Source organism: Cupressus sempervirens, chromosome 2 (assembly GCF_028749045.1).
Source record: "Cupressus sempervirens isolate cs-2001-9-10 chromosome 2, ASM2874904v1, whole genome shotgun sequence".
Taxonomy (NCBI): Eukaryota; Viridiplantae; Streptophyta; class Pinopsida; order Cupressales; family Cupressaceae; genus Cupressus; species Cupressus sempervirens.
Window position 1 is genome coordinate 629,915,321 of NC_143119.1, and position 6,159 is coordinate 629,921,479.

Consider the following 6,159-nt stretch of genomic DNA (forward strand, 5'->3'; position numbering starts at 1 on the left):
GAGTGATCTGAAATCTACAAAGTATGTTGTAAGTTATATTAGATCAAAAGACCGTTATCATTACTTTCTAGCAATTGTAACAATAAGATAAATCCTATGGACTTAGGTTGGTTTAACAACCATTAGATAAATCCTTTGACAGGGTGACATTCCAAGTGAATGTTCTAAAGACCTTTAACCAGGCCCATTCCTAATAGTTTGGTGAAATCCTCTAACAAGGTCACATTTAACAGTGTGTTGTAAGTTGTTAACAAGGAAGGCTTTTAACAGGGCATCACTTCAAAAGAGTGAGAATCAAGTAGCATGTTACTGGTGGTTTTTCCCAAATTGGGTTTCCATGTAAATCATTGTGTCATGTGTTGATCTTGAATGTTTTATCTTTGCATGTTGATTTACAGTAATTTTCTTATATGACTGATTTAAGTTTGAACAGATGAAAAGGGTATGTATTCATTAAAAAGGTCTTAATAGGGCATTTGGACCTTGAATAACTAATTCACCCCCCCTCTTAGTTATTCTAAAAGAATTCTAACAATTAGTATTAGAGCCTGACTACTGATTCAGTTTAAAGGGACTACTAGTAGAAAAGATCAAAATGCCAAAGAGAGAAGTTCCCAAGCTCAACAAAGACAACTTTGTTGCATGGCAAAGTTTGATGAAGCTACATCTTGGATCCATAGGAGATTATGCCCAAAATTCAATTGTCACTGAACATGTAGATCCAACAGGTATTCCTACTACTGAAGACATGAAAAACAAACAAGAACACAACCAGACAATGCTGGAAATTGCCTCTGCACTCACCTATGCTGAATTTGATGATATCAAAGGATGTGACACTGCATTCAAAATGTAGAAAGCCCTATCAAACATCTATGGAGGAGAGCAGAATGTACAAAGAGCAAAAAGAGAAAGTCTCAGAGGAAAATTTGATGACATGAAAATGGAAGAAAATGAGAATGTTGCTCAGTATGGTGCAAGAATAAAGGAAGTGGTAATTGCAATAAGATACTTGAATGGTCAACTAGATGAAGATACTGTTAATAGTAAGTTCTTAAGAACCTTGCTCCCTATCTATGCTATTAGAGTATCAGCAATACAAGAGCTAAGATGTATACCAGGAAATAATCTAAGCTTTGAAGGTATAATAGGTAGACTCACTACATTTGAGTTATCTAACTTTGACAACTACAAACCTGAAAATTCTGAATTTTCTTTTAAGGCCAAGTTATCACTGAAGGATGCCGAACAAGTGAAATCAAGGAAAGGAAGAAAAATGAAGTATGTATCTAGCGACAATAGCACTGATGAGGAAGATGTGGAACAATTGGAAATATTGCTCGCTAGAATATTTCACAGGGGCAAAGGAAAATTCAAAGGTAAGATGCCTATCATTTGTTTCAATTGCAATGAAGTAGGTCATATTGCTGCAAGATGTCCACAGAAAAAGGATTCCAAGGAAGGCAACAAATACAAGAACAGAAGAGATGGTGACAAGAGAGATTACAAAGAAAAAGGTAAGAAGTGTTATATTGTTGAAGAAAATTCTGATGACAATGATGATGAAGTTGTTTATGTAGTCATGAAGGACCAATATAATGAAGAAGAAGCCACAGCACTGGTGACATGTATAAACAAGAATGACAGATGGATCATAGATAGTGGATGCTCACATCACATGACAGGAGACAAAAGTAAGTTTGTTAACTTTACTCAGTATGATGGAAATAGTGTTAGATTTGGTAATGATGCTCCATGTCAAATCAAAAGAAAAGGTTCCATTAAGCTCACAGAAAAAATTTCATGTGACAATGCATACTATGTTGAAGGATTAAACTACAATTTACTGAGTGTCTCACAATTAGGCAATATAATTTGCAAAGTGGAATTTGAAAACAAAACTGCAAAAATCTATGACAATGATGGTAAACTAATAGGAAAAGGAGAACAAACAAAGAGTAATTTGTTTTACCTTGATATGGATGATGTTTCTTGTCTACTTGCAAAATTTGATGATGAATGGTTATGGCATAGAAGATTATGTCATGTCAACTTTGGTAATCTAGTCAACATCAGTAGAATGAAGAAAGTCAGAGGTTTACCAAAATTAAAGAAGCCTGATAATATCATGTGCAAACAATGTCAGCTAGGAAAGATGACAAAATCAAGTTTCAAAAGCAAAAACTATACATCTGAAGAGATACTTGAGTTAGTTCACACTGACTTATGTGGTCCAATGGAAATACAAAGCTATAGAGGAGATAAATACATAATGTTATTTGTTGATGACTATTCCAGGATGATGACTGGTATAAAGCTATGGAAGAAGAAATTGATCAAATAAGAAAAAATAAAACCTGGAGTTTGGTTCCCAGACCAACTGACAAGAATGTGATTGGAACCAAATGGGTATTCAGAAACAAACTAGATGAGAATGGTGAGATTACCAAAAACAAAGCTAGACTAGTATGTAAGGGTTACGCTCAAGAAGAAGGAATAGACTATGGAGAAACATTTGCTCCTATTGCTAGAATGGAAGGAGTAAGAACTTTACTTGCATATGCTGCCTACAAAGATTTTAAAGTCTATCATATGGATGTAAAATTTGCCTTCTTAAATGGTATACTAGAAGAAGAATTCTAACAACCTCCTCCTATACTACTGCCTCTCCTCTCTCCTCTGCCTCTACCTCACTGGTCCCTCCTCTTGTATTACTACCTTTTCCCACTATCATAGCCTTCTTGCTACATATCTTCCTTGTTTGGTTGCCCGAGATATCTCTCCTACTACCACTACAACTCTCGTCACCTGTGCTCAACCTAATGGCCTCAGCTACTCAAACCAATCTTGGTACTCCTATGTGAATCCTATGTCTACCACTCTACCAAACCAATCCCACTATTGTTGTGCTAGCTCTCACTAGGCCTGTAATAATCCCTCTCTCTAGAGTGCTGACACATACATCAATACTGGCTTATGTGTGACTCGCTAATACCGGTTTGACTCCCCTAGAGCCACCTACACCATCCAAATTGCTACAAAGCCCTATCTGGCTGGTACTGCTACTCTATATACTCCTACTACCCAAAAATAAAACATGGTGATATCATATAGGGAAAATGGTGTCCCTCCTCCACCCATGGTCCCAGACCCATGTATGGTCTCCTTACCACTACCTTGATCTTATCTAACTAGACTCACCAATAGTCCACCTCTTATGTATGATGGTAAGTCAAAGGATCCCCCTAGCTATACGCCAATAGCTCCTCTAGCCACTTATCTCTCTGTCTGATCAACTTGAATGTTGCAATATGTTCCCATGCCCACACCTATAACAATGTTGGGAACCCTATGTTCCTCCCCTACCATCGAGCCCCATGATAAACTATCTAGTGTAGATCTTAGTATAGCTCTACCAACATCAAAGACCCCTGAGCTACATGGAATCCTACATCCACTATCCTTATAATGGTGAGTATCAGTGCCAAGGTGAGTCCTGTCTCACCTATATATGGGGCAATGTACCCCAATACTAACCCACATACATAAAAATATATCCACCTCTCTTTGGCTACTTGATCCAAATGTTCATCCAATGCAAACTGCCCCCTCTGAATCCGGTATGTTACTCCTAGCCCCACCAGCCCCTGTACTATTACCTCTCTAGTCATCTCTCTCATTGCCATCACTAGTGTCCCTCAAACTAGCAATCTGAATATCATGTATACAACCTCTAATGTCACGATCATTTCCCCTATCAACAGATAGAATTTTCTTGTCTCGCTATGCCACCACCCACATAAGGTCATCACCATTTCCATATACATATATGTATGGGGCAATCTCATTAGGTACCCAAGGCTAATTTCATCAATCCTTGTCCAGTCCATCAATGTAAGCTACTCCCTAGCATGTAGCATGTCCACCCATCACTCGTGTGACACTAGAGCATCTAAAGACCACTGCACACAAACTGATCACATGTTAGTATTTCTTGTCTTTTTTTCCTCGCTTAAATTTCTACCACCCCCTCTCATCCCTCTACCAAATCCCTATTTTTTCTACGCCCCTTTTTCCCTTTCTTTCCCTTCTTCTCACATTCCCACCACCACATTCCTATGATTTCTTGCAACCTACGATCTCGCTAAATAATGTTCTCATGGGATCGCTCTTTGATAGTTTAACCCCCCCATAACCCTAACTCGTGTTCCTACTGATGCATTCCCACACAAGCTAAAACCCATGATCCCACTAACCCTACTTCTCATAGGATCGTGCTTGGATTGTGCCCTCCCGATCAACCCTTATTCCATTCCATAGTGACCCTCCTCATTACCACGAGATTGTGTTCCCTCCATGGGAAGCACATTTTTTTAGTGGGATCATGTTCCTACTAACTTGGTCACAATCCCACAAACTCTCCTAGACCAAATTCATGGTCTTCTAAAATCTATCTCTACCCTTTATTTTCCCCTTCCACTCTAGCCATTTTTGCTTGATTGTGATCTTGTCGGTCCCTATCACAATGCCACCAGACCTGTGTCTATGAGATTGTGTTGTCTATGTTGTGGGAATGCTAAAAAATGCTATAAAATTAAAAATGAAGATTCCTTTTTCAACCCTATCAATCGATGTGGTGTCAGTCGCACCCCTACTCATCGTACCATATCCACTTGATGCTTTGGTTGTCTAAGTGCAGCCATCGTATCATTTAAATTAGAGCTCCCAACAACAATATCTTATCATCCATATGAAAGAAAATAACCCTTTCTAGCCTCCCTTGAGCCTTTTGTAGCCCCCCCGGGGTGCCCTATCTTTCTTCTTGACTCCTCCAATGCCCTCTTTTTTCCCCAGCCTTATTTATTTTTAACTTTTATTCTCCTTTGTCCCCCTCTTAATCCTTGTATGTCCTCTTGCTCACCCTAACTTATTGCGGCTTTTCAAGAAGTCACTGAGCCTCATGTTCTTTCCTCATCGCCTTCTTGAGGGGGCATCACATAGTCCATTCTCTTCTCTTCTACTCAAAACTAGGGCAACCATGTTGCTTTAAAAAGTCTTCATCATGTCGTTTATATTCAAACTTCTTTTAAATAATGTTGTCCCAACACTATGTCAAAGAGGGGCAAAATGTAGACACCTAAATCTAATTACACAAATAGGTAATCATATTTAATCATCTCCTAGGACACTACTAATTAAATATTTATTATTTAATTAATTAATCATCATCCCCTAGTTAATTAATTAATTTAATTAACTATAAGTCCAATTGATAAAGTCAAATGATAACCCAAAATAAATTTATCAATTAAATTCATATTCCTCTATTAAATTAAATAAATCCTCAAATCTATTTAATTTAATCCTACATCCCCCTCTTTATTAAATAAATCATCCTAACCCTTAAAACATCCCTAATCCAACCCATTCACCCATACTAACCTCACTTAGCCACCTAACTAACCCATCCCATCAAAGCTAAGCCACTTGCCCCTTGTTGGATACAATTGTCTAATTGTGTGTTGTCTTTGATGTCACAAAAATTTCATATCAATTGTTAGGTAGTGCTTATCAAGTTCACTTGGTCAGCAAGACAATTTTCCTTGTCTACCAAGCATTCCTAAAGTTTACTCTATGAAGACAGTGTCTACCAAGCTCACTCGGGCATCGAAGGAAATTATGGCAAAAAATAGTCCTAACTTAGTTCTCATGGTTAACAAAGGAAATTTGGCCGAAGTTAGTGCTAACCAAGTTCACTCAGTTACCAAAGGATTTTTGCGAGTTCCTAGTATTAACCGAGCTTCTGTTGACACATGAAATCATCTCAGAACCAGTGTTTACCGAGCAGAGTCAGCTAATAAAGGATTTTATTGTTTTGGAATGAGAAGCTTAATTATTTTAAGTATTGGTTCTAGCTAAATATGGCAATGATTACTGGTCATTCTAATTTTTAATGAGATGACTTGACAATCTAGATGATATAAATATAAGGTCAAGTTGTGGTTTTCAAGTGTGTGTGCAAGTGTGTTGATTGAATTAAGAAGAAAAGAGTGAGAGCGAACTTGATGGACAAGTAGATATCCTTGTGGAGCAAACAAAGGTGGTGAATTCATCTCTAATGAATTCAATAACTTTTGCATTGAAGGAAGAATTAAAAGA